We start from the raw sequence: 14,172 nt of genomic DNA, 5'->3' as shown, positions 1-14,172 counted from the left end.
ATGATGTCATACAGGGTTTCCCACGATTTATTGGTTGGTTCCCATCAATTTTTGGTGGGTTTCCATATTTTTTTGGTGCGTTCCCACGATTTTTTGGGCGTTTCCCAGAATTTTTTGGTCCAATTGTATTGATATCCAATCGAAAAATATCAATAACTTTTTAATTCACTTATTTCTGTGCGTTTCCCTGCAATCAGCGGTATTAGTGACATAGTAAACAATCATTAAAAAGAGAGTATGTGTTACTTCGAGCCGGTCTCATGGTACAGTCGTCAACTCGTACGACTCAACAACATGCCCGTCATGGGTTCAAGCCCCAAATAGACCGTGCCGCCATACGTAGGACTGACTATCCTGCTATGGGGGGAAAATCAATAAGTCACTGAAAGCCAACCCCACAAGTGTGTTGGCAGGCCTTGACCGGCATCGGTTGTTGAGCCAAAGAAGAAGAAGATGTGTTACTTCGCAAGTTGTAATAATGATTTATTGTTCGAAAGTCAGTTTGAATTTCATAAGAGATCAAATAAGGATACATTTTACTTGGTCCCATTTGTTCTCACGTATGCAGGATAGACTACATAATGTTACACCTCCTTATAAAATATTTTTATAATACTATGACGACTAAACTATCCCTAAAAGGTTAATTTATTTTTCAAATTTTATTATTTTGATGGAGCCGCCTAGTAGCTATCAACATCATATTTTCGTTCTATTTTTACTTTAAATTTACTTTAATAATACCCTTATTGAACTTAAAGTTGAATTTTATATTTTCTATGAGTTGAATATAGAGATTTTAAACGAATTACTTAATATTTATAATACTACTGATGTAACTTAATCGATGTAAGATTCATACACTTGTATAAGAAAGGAATTATCTGTATGATTACTGAAACTGAACCGAGCCTGTACTGGGAAGAATCGGAAGAATAATTAATTTCACTAATATATACATTGTTGTGCTGAATCGTTTAAGTTCCTTTGAGGTGACGATCAACTTACTGACGTTTCTGCAGAAGGTTTATACAAGATGTGCATGACTTTGAAATTGTTTGTCCTGTCTGCAAGCATGATCCAACATAAAACACCATACACGAAAAGACACTTAAAGCAGACAATTGATCGTATGGTTTTGATCGTTGCCGCGCTCAGTACGTACGTAGTTCACGATCGTTGTTATTTCAATTGGCACTCACCTTCTCTCACGCTCTTTCCTCTGCTTTATTTTTCCTTTTTGCCGAAAGAACCTTGTCGCGTACCACGTGAGAAGGGAAACCACTCATATCCGATTTAAGTCGATTTAAACTGCCGTTATCTACGTACCGTATGGCGTGGAAAAATTTGACATTGAAAAGCAAAATGAAAAAAAAAAGTACGCACACACATAGACACACACCTTCTATTCCATCTGATGCCGTTTGTGAAGGGTACCAAACACACTCCCACCGTGCGGCAGTGTTTGCGCCGACGCGAGCACTCAATGAGCAAAGTGGCGGTGAGTTAACAGATGTCAGGAGTAAGTGAGAAGCCATTCGATGAGAGCGGTTCCGTCTCATCTCATTTGCCCTATGGTATTTCTTCGCCTTGGGTGAGAAAATGCGGCTCGCACGATTTTCCACCGCTACAACACGCCCCATAGTGAGAGCGTCGGCCGTCGTTGTCGTCGTCGTCGTCGTTGTTGTCGGCGTCATCACCATCTTCGTAGTGCTTCGAGTGCACGCCCGAAGTGAAAAGCTTCGGAGTGGTTGTGGAAGCTTCTGCCATTCGGGATCATATGTTTATTGTCAGACGGTTGTATTTTTATCAACGGTTCAGTGTTCCGAGGACGGTAGATCGCACCGCAGGTGTCCTTGCGTGTGTCTCGCCGCGTCACAGTGACGACGTATTGAGCGTGAGTGTGTGGGTGTGTACGGTGGCACGGTTTCGATTGATTCGTGGCTGAAGCGTGAACAATCGCACGCCCGGTTCGTCCACAAACCCCGGAGCACAAACGGTCGATGAGTGCACCCAGCACAAGTTTACCCCCATTTCGGATGAAGACTAAATTAGTTTAACACTTTCGTACGGGCTGTCGGTGCTGCCCGTGCAGTAGCGAATGCATCGGAAAGGCTTCGTCGAAACGTAACGCGTGCGTTTCGGTTGGTGTGAGTGAGTGAATCTTAGGTTGGTTTAGTGGCACCGCGGAATCCGGCCCCTCTCGCCTCGTTCGCCATAGCAACGGACGACAGCTGGAGGTTGATGCGCTTTTGTGGCTGGAGAGGGTAGACTATAAGCTATGCTAGCTGTAGAATCGTACAGGACGGTGTGAAGTGTGTACTACCAGAGAAAGCTTAACGTCAAATAGTGTTATTTATCTTCGTAGTTTGTTGCTGTTTCTTTTGTTTTTGTGCTGCTCACATACTGCCCCTTATTGCAGTCTGTTTGGTTTGATACAATCGCTTGGTGAAACCAGCTGTCGTACGCTGCCGTACTTGTCTCCCTCAAAGTTCGCTGATTGCATTCAGATTCGGCAAGAATAGTGTCATAGGGTACTGCAATGTGCAGACAGACAGACAGACAAGCACACACCCACACCGATTGTGCAGTAACTGCCAACGAGCCAGTGCTCACTTATTTTCGCCATTGATTATTCTTTCTGCTGACGGAGTTGGGTTTGTTCTTCGCTTTGCATCCAATTTGCACAGGCGAGGAAATGGGCGCAAATGTGCATATTCCTTATCACCTTTCACTTCAACGCCAACCGTAGACCAGTGCTTCAGTGTGGGTGTTTGGTGTATGCCAGTGTGTGTGTGTGTGTGTGTGTGTGTGTGTGTGTGTGTGTGTGTGTGTGTGTGTGTGTGTGTGTGTGGTGTGTGTGTGTGTGTGTGGTGTGTGTGTGGTGTGTGTGTGTGTGTGTGTGTGTGTGGTGTGTGTGTGTGTGTGTGTGTGTGTGTGTGTGTGTGTGTGTGTGTGTGTGTGTGTGTGTGTGTGTGTGTGTGTGTGTGTGTGTGTGTGGTGTGTGTGGTGTGTGTGTGTGTGTGTGTGTGTGTGTGTGTGTGTGTGTGTGTGTGTGTGTGTGTGTGTGTGTGTGTGTGTGTGTGTGTGTGGTGTGTGTGTGTGTGTGTGTGTGTGTGTGTGTGTGTGTGTGTGTGTGTGTGTGTGTGTGTGTGTGTGTGTGTGTGTGTGTGTGTGTGTGTGTGTGTGTTTGTATGTGTATGTCAGCAGATCCTTCGTCATAGCTCACTTGGCATAATGTGCCTTTCATCCACCAGCGCCTGACAGCACTCTCACTTCTTGTTCGTTTTAGTGTGCTGTAGTGACGAGCTGCGTCACCACAAAAAAACAACAACGAAATCTCAAGTCAAATCCGCCGACTAGCATTAAACGCCCACCGACAATGTCCTCGATGCTGGCTTGCTGCTTTGCTTTTGACCGTCTGTAGACCGTCACACCGGCATACACCAGCCGGAATGTGTATCGCTCGAGCTTTTTGGTGTAAGTGACGAATTTCACAGAATTCGTGCTGATCTCGCTGAAACGTTTTCTCGCTTTAAGACACATTATGTAACGCTCGAATGAACCCGAGTTGGCGATGCGGATTTTGCTCCACCCGTTGGTCCACAATGTCACTAGCGTGCGCCTAGCGGCATGCCGGTGTTTTCGGTGCGTTCCAAAGAGGAGAAAGCAGAAAGCGACAGAGAAACGCACTTCCCGGATTCTGTCTGTCTATCACTGGTTCGTTTCTAGCAAAGCTCGTCCTAAATCATCATCATCAATTCTGATGAGTCCGTGTCGTAGTGATGGCATCGTTGGCTAAATCCTTGCTGCATAAGATCGAAACAAATTTCGACCACCCAGGGCTGGGTTGCGGGGGTTTGTTTGTTTGTGTTTATTAGCTGGAAGTGATGCTCGAGGTTGGCAAACGCGATGATGGACGATGCGAACCGTGCGCTTTGTGTGTATGATGTGGCTTTGGTGGGTTGAAAAGGAAGCGCTTATTAATAAAATCGGACGGGTGCGTGAATTAATCGGGCAGATAAGCTTCAGCGTGTGGTGCGTTTGGCAGTCGTGTCTCTCTGTTGGGTTAGAAGTGGGGTTGAATTATCCAGTTGGCAGCTGGGCGGCTGGAAGTCTTTGGGGCAACGATAATGAATCATTTGGTTGCATATCTGATGCTTTCAGCTCATTTCGTTTAGCGGAAGTCGAAATAATTGCTAAGACTAACAGGTAGAGAACTTCTTCATTAAGGCAAAAGTTGTGATAATAGTGTAAAAAATACATCGTCGCAGTATGAAATTACAACTCGCACAAACTCTCTTAAGCTCAAGCTACATAATGGAACAACTGTTATATTACAAATACTAAACCATTATATAACAATATCGCAATTTTGCAGCAATATTATCATATTCATCATCATCACAATCGCTATTAATATCATAGTTGAATAAGAGGAACTGCAAAGGATGAGCATCCGGAATTTGAACCTTTATTCCTCCACCCACGTGGAATCAATGCGACATCACACCCACTACTGCACACACACAACGAAATCATTCGAAGTAATCGAATCAAGCAGTAATCGTTTAGTGAACATAGTTACGATACAGACGCTATCTTGAAGTGAAAAAGCCAAGATAACATTGCTGCTACTTCGGGGGTGACTTTTTCACCAGCAACGTGAAAAAAAAACACGTCGAAATCGCAATCTGATAAGGGTGGAGTACAAATTCGTGTCAGCTTGAGATACGTTACAAACGTTTTCTTTCATATCGTTTTCATACAGTTGCTTGCTTTTTTATCAAAATGATTCAACTCGGTTCAACCTACTAGCGGCACACCACGTTTCGTAGTACAATCTGTCGATAGTTTTCCGCTCGATTTAGCACAAAAGGGCCACCAGAAAAAGAGTTTCTCACCGTAACGCTTCCACCTCATGGCAGCTACGGCATAAATGATGGCTGAACCGAATGTTTCGCTTGTTTCTTGTTAGCCCATAAGTGCTCGAAGTTCGGTGGAGACGCCTGGTGGTTTACACACTCTGTGTGTGTGTGTGTCCCAAAACCCTTACACGATGTACGGAACGCCTAGCACTGCTGGAAGGCACGATCGGCAGAGCAAATTGATTGCCACGGGCTGAAGTGTTCTCTATAGCATGATAACTATTCAACGTTTGTTTGATTGCTTTTCGTGATTCTACGAAATGCCACGCGCGAAACCTACGCATTGAATGTCGCGGTAGGACAATCTTTGTGTAAATTTGTTGGGGTTTTTTTGTGACGCTCTGTTGTAGCATAGAATTTGGCATTTGCAAAGCAAAAAAACAAAAACTGTATGTCATACATCTCTTAAGGAATGAATGGCAGTTTATGTCTCTTCACGATTTGTCTAGCTAATGAGAAACATCAAAGGACAGATTTACTTCGGTTTTTGCTCTGCATTATCTTTGCAGCTTTACTTCTCGAAAAAGATTTATAACGAATTCTGTCAAGTTGCTCAAGTAAATCGCCAGTCAAAAGTTTGGACTGTTATCAGAGAGTTATCGCAATCAAAGAGCTTACGATTTTGATTAAGTAATTGATTTAAGATGCAAAAAATGTGTATCAGTTTCGTCGGATTCCTCCAACACATCAACTTGAAACAAATAATTCTAGGAACATTTCGAGAACTTTAAATTCTTTCAAACAAATTAGTAATTCAAAAGACACATTTGCAAAACGAAAAGCGAGAAAAAAAGAGATATGTTCAAACTAAACAGAAATGCGGGCGAACCTTGTGAGCGAACAAGCTGACAAATCATCCTTGAGCGGAGCCCAAGAGCAAAGGGTTACCATCCCCAAAGTGATTGTATCGTTACCTAAATTGCATTAGATAACGAAGCAAGAAAGTGAAGAAGCTTGGTAGAGGAGCCATAAATATGGTTGGCAGCTCCAAATGCTACAAGCAACACCGGTTGCAAAACCCAGAAATGCTCGGAGCTTATCACCCCCAAGGAATAGATATCTGCCAGGGAAACCGGGGGTTCAGGGTGCGTCAGTAGTGCTACCCTTACGCGACCGTACGCTGTAGAGTGTTTTGCCTGGGTGTGAAAGACGTGCTAGGTAAGGCCAAGATCCCTTGAATATTTTCTTGTACCAGGTTTTCCGAATTTGGAAGGAAATAAACTTACGACCAGTCGTGGTTGGAGTTTGAGAGAGTGCTATTAATGGAATCTGATAGCACTCATTTGCATAGAAATAAACACAAATTTATGTTTCGTTGGCTCGTGACTAGAAATGTAATGTAATGTAATGAATGAATGAATGAATGAATACTACTTCCGACCTAAGGTTTGTGTGAGCGTGATAAAGCGTGTGTGACGCAACTTTTCCCTTGATTCATATCGTTTGCCCTCAATCCCGTAGGAACTATTAGTAGCCTTGTAAGCTTCACATCAAACATATAGAACACAAAGAAGTAAATCTATTTGGGTAATGTGGCCTTGATTTTTTCAAGTGAAATACTTCAAACAGCTTGTGCTGGAGAGAACAAATTTTCTGCTCGATAAAGTAATTGAAAACACAAAACACAAACGCCCGCAATGCTTGCGTTAAAATTTCACTTAAATTCATCACCAAAAGCGTGACATATTGATTTCTAGCGCTCTTCGCACTGGCGAGGTGGAAAGTAGCAGAAGCGTGAAAGAAAATAAAGAAAAGCAATTCTCTACATCCATGTGCGTTTGTGTGTGTCTCCTGTTGCTATGTTGTTTTATTTATTTTCCGCCGAACATGATAAATGTTGTCATGGCAGTAAATTCGTCTTCTTCGCCATCGTGTGTGTCACAAGCAATAACAGCCAGTCTCCAGGGCACACGCTCTTCTCGATGCTAAGCTAACAAGGTAGTTGTAGCGATTGTACATACTACTTCATATGGCATATGGTGTGGAGATGAAATTTTTCGGAACCATTTCTCAGTGTGTCATCAAATACTGGAGCAAATTTCTTACTAGGAAAGATTTCTTCCGCTTCAGCACCATCATCCTAATACCAACTGATTGGCTTCCATTGTCTGCTGAACTTAGATTCCTTCCTGGTGCCAGAGTGTCATTTTGTTACCCATTCTTAGAACGATTATTCATCAGACTACCGATACTAATACCGTTTTTCTCGGGAAAAATATACACCTGTTGGTGTGCCTTTACACACGGCAAGGTGAAAAGCGTGTTTTTAACAAATGGTTGCCAAAGACACTCCACAGCTGTGTTTCATTCAATTCGCTGTGTGTGTGTTTGGCAGCAGTATCAAGAAATACGAAACTGATGGTGTGGAGTTAAAGAATTCTAATTTATCGTTCAAAATAGCACCAATGGTTGAATTCGTTTGACTGAGGATAAAAGCAGTTGTTATTCGCATTTTGTACGTTGACTTCTTGTTCTAAATTATCGTCCAAAGTATTGTACCGTTAAAACAATTAGGCGTTAGGCACATACCAATGGGACACAATGGAAAAACGATAAATTTTCCGTTGTAGAGCCTAGACCCCTTAAACCATCAATTGATTGATGATTCATAAATTTTACGATGAGAATTGGTAGTGGTCTTACGTATATAAGCTATACTGTTCATTACAATAATTTAAAAACAAACGATTAGTTTTTGGGAACAATTAATGTAACGAATGTGTAATGTAAATTAATGTGTAATGTAATTAATGTGTAATGTAATTAATGCAAGTAATGTAATGTAATGTAAAACTGTTCCTCTTAATATTATACATTGAAAGATTCAAGAATGGGGTAAAGTGGAAAACTATCAAATGTGCAACTTAGACACGTTGATTTACAACACTTCACCGTGCAGATTGCATTGCGCAGATCCGTTCCTAATGTGATAATTAAAGAGAAAACTTTTCTCCCACCAGGTGACGTTATCAAACATTCCCGTCCGGACTGACGCATCAACACATCCAATCCGACTTAGTGCGCGTTTTATTGCCTCTATTCATCTCAATCCCAGAAGCGGCACACATACACACACACATGCGTGGGGACACATCCCGAACGTAAGAAGTTGGTATCGAAGTCATTATCTCGCCCGGCTAAGAATGGGTACACGGGACACTTATTCCGTAGTGTGCGTTCTCCGATGGATGGAACGGAGGGATTCTGTCAGGCATCTTCCTGAATCTCGGCCGAATCGGTCGATTCGGTCAATGGCTCGTCACCGGGGACGACAAGGCGTGAGTGGGTGTGGTAGGGTAAGGTTTAGTTGGTTGGGTAATAAATTATTCCTTCGTCTTGGGAAGTTCCTCTATGGCACGCCAACCGTAAACCATCGTCGTCTTCCTGCTGTCGAAACCTGCTGCTGCCTAGTAGTAGTGCACGCGATCGTCGTACTTGCCATTGTCTGCGCCGCTGTGCTCTGCTTCATGTGCTGGCCGACACATCCTTAAATAGCGCTCGATATCGGTTTCTCGCATCGTAGTCACGTGTAAGAGCATCCGGCAATGCTTGTTCCAGTGCTCGGGCCGAGATTCTTCGGGATGAAGCTGTAAAACACGTACAACTCGGGGATGAGGGAGCATGGGGAGAACATCATCAGTCAGACCCATATGAGAACGTCTTTGTGTGTGTGTGTGTGTGTGTGTGTGTGTGTGTGTGTGTGCGCGATCTCGTGTTCGCATAGCGATGGAGCATGTAAACGCACATTCGTCTCGTGCTTATCGGTTGTCCTCCGGGCTCCAAGATGAATGCGAAAGTCCTTGTACCAGTCGAAAGTGGCTTCATCAATGATCGGAAACGCCAGTAGTGTGATGGCGCAGAAAATGGCTCTTTTTGTTCCGCCGTCCAGTGCAGTGCTAATGGAACTTAAGAAAATGAGCAATATTTCTTGTGGCTACCCCAATCACTGGAAGATGGGTTTTGTTATAATTTTGAAAGAAACATTTGTACGCAAACAAAACAAAAAAGAGATGCGTCGGATGAAACGCTTCCGAAAACAGGGTACCCTTATCAATCTTAAATATGGCTTTTGTTTTATTCTTTTTCAAGTGCGCATCATGCTTGGATTTTACTTGTCATTAACCCTTTCTGCTGGTGGAGCATTTTTTCTTGCGCTTCTCCATCTCCCAGCGATTTGTGCGCTTGAGTGGGCAATAATTTTACCATACTGTTTTCCAGCCGCTTGACTGCTTGGCTGGTGCTTGGCTCGAAAAAGACAAGAGCAAATAATACTCACGAGTTTTGAAGGAGTTTTTAAAAAGGCGACATTTTTTGTTCAGTGTCTTCTGTCCTAGTACTTAACGTTGGCGGCAGGAGAAGCCAACGGGGATTCGGGATCGTTAGGGACTCGCGTTGACACAGCGTTTAGCTCCTTATAATGTCAGCCACTGACACGGACCATAACGTAACGGTGGTGTGAGAGACGGTGTTGGAGAGAAGCCTGGTGCCATCCTACCCAGTGGCATGAATAATTCAAATTGCCCATCACCACCGTGCTCATTTCTTCTGTCGTATGTTTGCCTCCCCCCCCCCCCCCTCACTCCCTTTCCTTTAAGGTTCACATTGTAGCAGCCGGTGTCCCTTTAGGCGCAAGATTTTATGCGTTTGTGTTGACGAAATTATGACGAGACCAGCCGCGCGGGAGGAAGAACGGCACGATGGGACATAGGAAACGTTGATAGTAGGATAAGAGGGAACACAAATACAGCCTCAAAAAAGGGGAGAGAAAGGGCCCGACTTTGATCGAGGAGGGAATGTAATAACACGACCTTTTTGATCCAGTGAAAAGCGGGTTGTTTGCCAATCTTCATCCTGCAACGGGGTCGGTTTCTTTTCTCTGTGTGTTTGTGCTTTCTTGTGCCGTCCGTCCGCAAAGCGAGGCTGGGACGAACGAAGTGTTGAAATATGTTTCTACCCTGTTGGGGGTTGTTTTATCTCACTGGACCGACGGCCGGACACCAACAAGCTGGTCAACCGTAGCAACATAACACAAACAAACAAAACACACACACACACACACATCTAAAATGATAGTAGCGGACGAATGTGAATGGCGCGCGGAGAGAAGCAGGACGTGGTTAATTGAATAATTAGCTCGACGAATGATAATAACTCTCCGCATCGGTGGAACTTGTTGTTGGGCATGCTGTTTTTGCGCGTTTTGTTTTTCTCCGCTCATCACAGTCGATCCGATAACACATTAACCGCGTATCATAAATCATTTGCAACACGGGCATGCTTCGAATGCCAATAATGAAACGTTCGATGGCAAGGTTCGCGAAAGGTGGTGTACCATCAATCAATCTCGGCAAAATTATGGTTGTCCCCGCTGTCGAACAAGTTCATGTTGATCCGATAGCAACTTAAAGCTTGGTCGGGCTGCGTGTAGCGTTAACAATTGAATAACATTAATATTTTTTTTATGTTTAATGTTTGCTGTAAAAGTGGAGGCATTTCGACGGATAGATGGTTGAAAATGGTATAACCTTTGCTGTTAGCTATTTCGATAAAGAAAATATTTAATCCCGCTTTAATTTTGCAAATTTTGTTTATCACATAAGACAACTCAGAAGTCAATACCAAGAAATTTGATTTTGAACCGTGGTTAACGAGTCAAGTCAAGTCGAAGACCACAACTACTTTAAGAGCTTTGGTAAACGTCGAAAATAACGAAGGAATAAGTTTTAATATAGCTTCCGCTGACATCTACGTTAACAACCTACCTTTAATGGAGAGTCTCGTTCAACTCAAAATAAAGCCATAAAACTGTTGAATGAGTCGTAAGCCAATGGATATAGCGATTCGGGGAAACATCTTAACATAAAAAAATTATTAGCTATTTTTCTGAACCTTTTCACTTTATCAGCAGAGATGTGCTTCTATGAAGATGTTTATTAATTATTGAAGAAAATTTGCCACTTTATTGTGCCCTGTGTTTCGGCGACATTCCGCAGTCGATAGTGTTCGCACTTTAATTCGCTGCTTAATTAGCAACTACAGCTCGTGAACAGTGGACGGGCTGAATTTCATTTGCATTTGCTAAATTATAATTGATCTAAATTGCTCGATTAACGGTCACTTAGTATTAAAAAGTAAAACACGCGCCATTGAAATATAGTTGCACACAAGCTGACAAAGTTAAAGTCGCGCTAGCTATGCAGCGAAATTGGGTGGCATGCACGGGAAGCGTACTTTGTATGATGCCGCAATAGGGTAGTCGGAGTCGGCACATTCCAAGGGCAACCGGCCGGGGGTGAGCTCGAGCTTAGAATTTTCAACCGTTGCTCTCCGGCCAATCTCCCCCCGCACACGGATCAGCAGCTGGAATGGTGCAGAAAATTTCTCCAAAAACCAAAAACAACTCTATAGCCGATTCGAGGCCGGGGCAGAATGGGACAGCACAGGATGCTGATTCTTGAATTCCTTCTGCAGTTGGGCTTTCTCCTTCGTTTCTTCACACCGGGCAAAACCGGTACACCGTGCATGTTGTACCGTTCTGTTCAAAGAAGCACACCGAGCTAGTTGGTCGGTTCGTTTCATACCGATTCATACTGTTCGGATTTGTGTGGCACTTATCCTTCCGGCAGGCTGTGGTGGGTAGTAGAAAACTTTTCCTAACTCTTCTTCTTCTTCCCTCTCTCTCTCTCTCGCTCTCCTCCTCTGCTTCACTTTCCAACAGATTGGGGTGGTAAGGATAGTTAAAAGACCACCGCTCGAGCAATGCAAACCGGGTCGACCGGAGAAGCCAATTCATGCCAAGCTGGCGTGTTTTCCCTAAAGGGCGCACGCCTTTCTCTGCTGGAATGGCAAACCGCCGGCATCTTCTTTTAATCGCCTGTGGAAGCAAGCACACGTCGTTTGTTATCTTTCGACGAGGCATGTGTGAAGAAAGCGCTGTACCGAATGGTTAGCGTTTTGAAAAATGGGATTTGGTGGAAGAAAAATTGGGGCAACAATTTAACTTTTGGGCTTTTGGGTGCAGCTGACGATAGTTTAAAAAACGATAGCTATTAAAGTAGGTGTTTTGACATCGAGAATAATTTAAATTGTATTTTAATCTTTTAGGTGGATCTAGTTCCATTTAATGTATGAACAGGACAAGATCGTTTTGGTTTGACGAACAAATTCAAAAGTGCTATAAAATCTAGATGCAAATTTTGAATGACTGACACACAGTGAACATCGTCGCCATCTCGACGTTCAGCCCACAGGAGCTCTTCGTTGCACAAAGCGTTGAATAGAACGCCCCGTGGAAAGTGGATGGAAAAGAATCATTTTCTGCTCATACGATATACTCGGCCAAGGTTTAGGTTGCAAAGGTGCAGAGTGTCTAAGCACGGCAGTGTTTGCTTCAAGCACTCTTTTCATTCAAGATTCGTTCCGAACACACCTTTCGGTTAAATGGTAGAAGACTTTCCCACAGCGAAATGGTAAGCTGCTCGGGATAGTACTTTAACACATGAGCCATTATTCTCCGACTCCGACAAGCCGGTCGAGGGACGAAAGGGAAAAGTGTTATGCAATTGTTTTCTTTATTTGTTTGATAACCTTTTCACACCACATTGTGCTGGTATGTATGCTTTGAATCGTTTGCTTATCTGATGGGAAGCGAGATGCAACCAGATCGTTTGGAAGGTCCTTCGAGGTACCGGTTAGTGGTGTTAAACAAGAGCAGTGTTGCTCAACACAGATACGAAATGGATAATCTGTAAACAAGACAGTGTTGTTAAGAGCCTTTAAGATGTAGCACAAAACAATGTAACAAGTTTAAAGATTGTTACATTTGGGATTGTTAGGTCGTACCGGTAATATCTATTAAATACATTAGAATTTGATGATATATGTTAGATAATGCTTTCATTCATATTCTTATATATTGTAGTAAGTTTACTATATGGCAACCGCTCCAAAATCAAACATATCATATGGCGACCATAACTATCTCCAAACTTACTACAATATTTTAATAGTGATCTTGCCTTTATGTTATGCCTTAAAAACCAACATCTTACATTATCATATTTTATATTGTGCACATATGGTAATAATTTATTTAATACAATCATTAGAAATTTGTTCATACGTGTTCTCTCTTGCTAGCTACAGCTTATCGTTCTTCAATAAACTACCGCTACCATTTCCTTGCAATAAATACAAATGATGTATTGACATGAAAATAGGCACAAATGGGCCCATAGTTACCCTATCTCAGCCCCGCAATGTCCCACACAACAACAAATGGAGTCGTTTAGCGTAATTCAACGGTTTCAATCTACCTTTCCAAAATTGTAAGCAATTTTCGTTATTTCTTTAACACGAACGGTAACTCCTCTTTGAATGGTAAAGAAAGCGTTTACCATTTTGCTTCACAGCGAAAGCACCTTCCGAACGATCTTAACGTTCCCAGCCCAGGCCGGAGCCGTCTAGAATTGTGCTCGAAAGGCTAATCAATCATAATATTACAAACATGCAGGCAAACCTCGAATTAGTGGTCAACCACGGTGTTGCCACGGGGTGACTACTTCCGACCTGAGTGGGTCTTAATTTTCTTCCCCCTTTTCTCTCCCCGTTTTCCACGTCCATTGCCGTACCACGTACCCGAAAACGTTCCTCCTTGTGCTTCTCAATGAATGCACAAAAAGCCGAAGGGCACGCTATAGTTTTCACATTACCTGTCCTCGCGTCCCCTTTGTCTGTCGTACCGTAATGGGTTGCGATTGTATGGGGCAAAACTAATGTTTTGTAGATTTTTTTTCTCTTCTCTCTGCTCGTGAAAAACTAATCCACCACAAGGTTGGTGCGGCTTACGGCGAAAACGGGACCACCTACTTCTGCCGGAATGCGCGGCTGAAACTAGGTGGGTCAGTGTTCCATTATCCTGTGCTAATGGGTGCGACCAGTAGTGTGTGTTTGTGTGTGTGTGGTGTTAGGGTAGGCTTTCCGTGCCAGGCGCACCCCGTTTTGCAGGTGGGAAATTACTTTCATTTAACGTTATCCGATATGCACAAAACCGGCAGGGGGATAAGCCAAATGGAGCCAGTGCGTGTAAGCATAATTGGTTTCGCTTTCGGTCGTTAAAGTTTGCATCTTTTTCGCGCTGTTGCTGCATGTTGCTTGACGCGAAATAAACGTCATCGGCACGGAAGAGTGGCTGAAAATTGTAGTGTGAAAAATGTGTTGAAAATTTGAATTTGTACCTAGTGCC

The 14,172-nt window shown here is 43.2% G+C and overlaps 1 protein-coding gene across 7 annotated transcripts in view; it reads left to right on the top strand.

Annotated features, from left to right (window-relative positions):
* Positions 1 to 14,172, top strand: part of LOC121590569 (Kv channel-interacting protein 4-like) — a 59,626-nt gene that overhangs the window by 14,598 nt on the left and 30,856 nt on the right. For 2 of the 7 annotated variants that reach the window (XM_041910357.1, XM_041910356.1), the window contains exon 1: positions 1,811 to 1,897. The exons of the other annotated variants lie outside the window; for them this stretch is intronic. The gene's annotated coding sequence lies outside the window, so the exon portion shown is untranslated. Of the gene's footprint in view, positions 1 to 1,810; positions 1,898 to 14,172 lie in introns of those variants that run through there. 7 annotated transcript variants of the gene reach the window in all.

The sequence above is a fragment of the Anopheles merus genome, chromosome 2R (assembly GCF_017562075.2).
Source record: "Anopheles merus strain MAF chromosome 2R, AmerM5.1, whole genome shotgun sequence".
In the NCBI taxonomy this organism is placed as follows: Eukaryota; Metazoa; Arthropoda; class Insecta; order Diptera; family Culicidae; genus Anopheles; species Anopheles merus.
The sequence above is the reverse complement of the archived record's forward strand: the minus strand, read 5'-3'. Positions and strand labels throughout refer to the sequence as shown.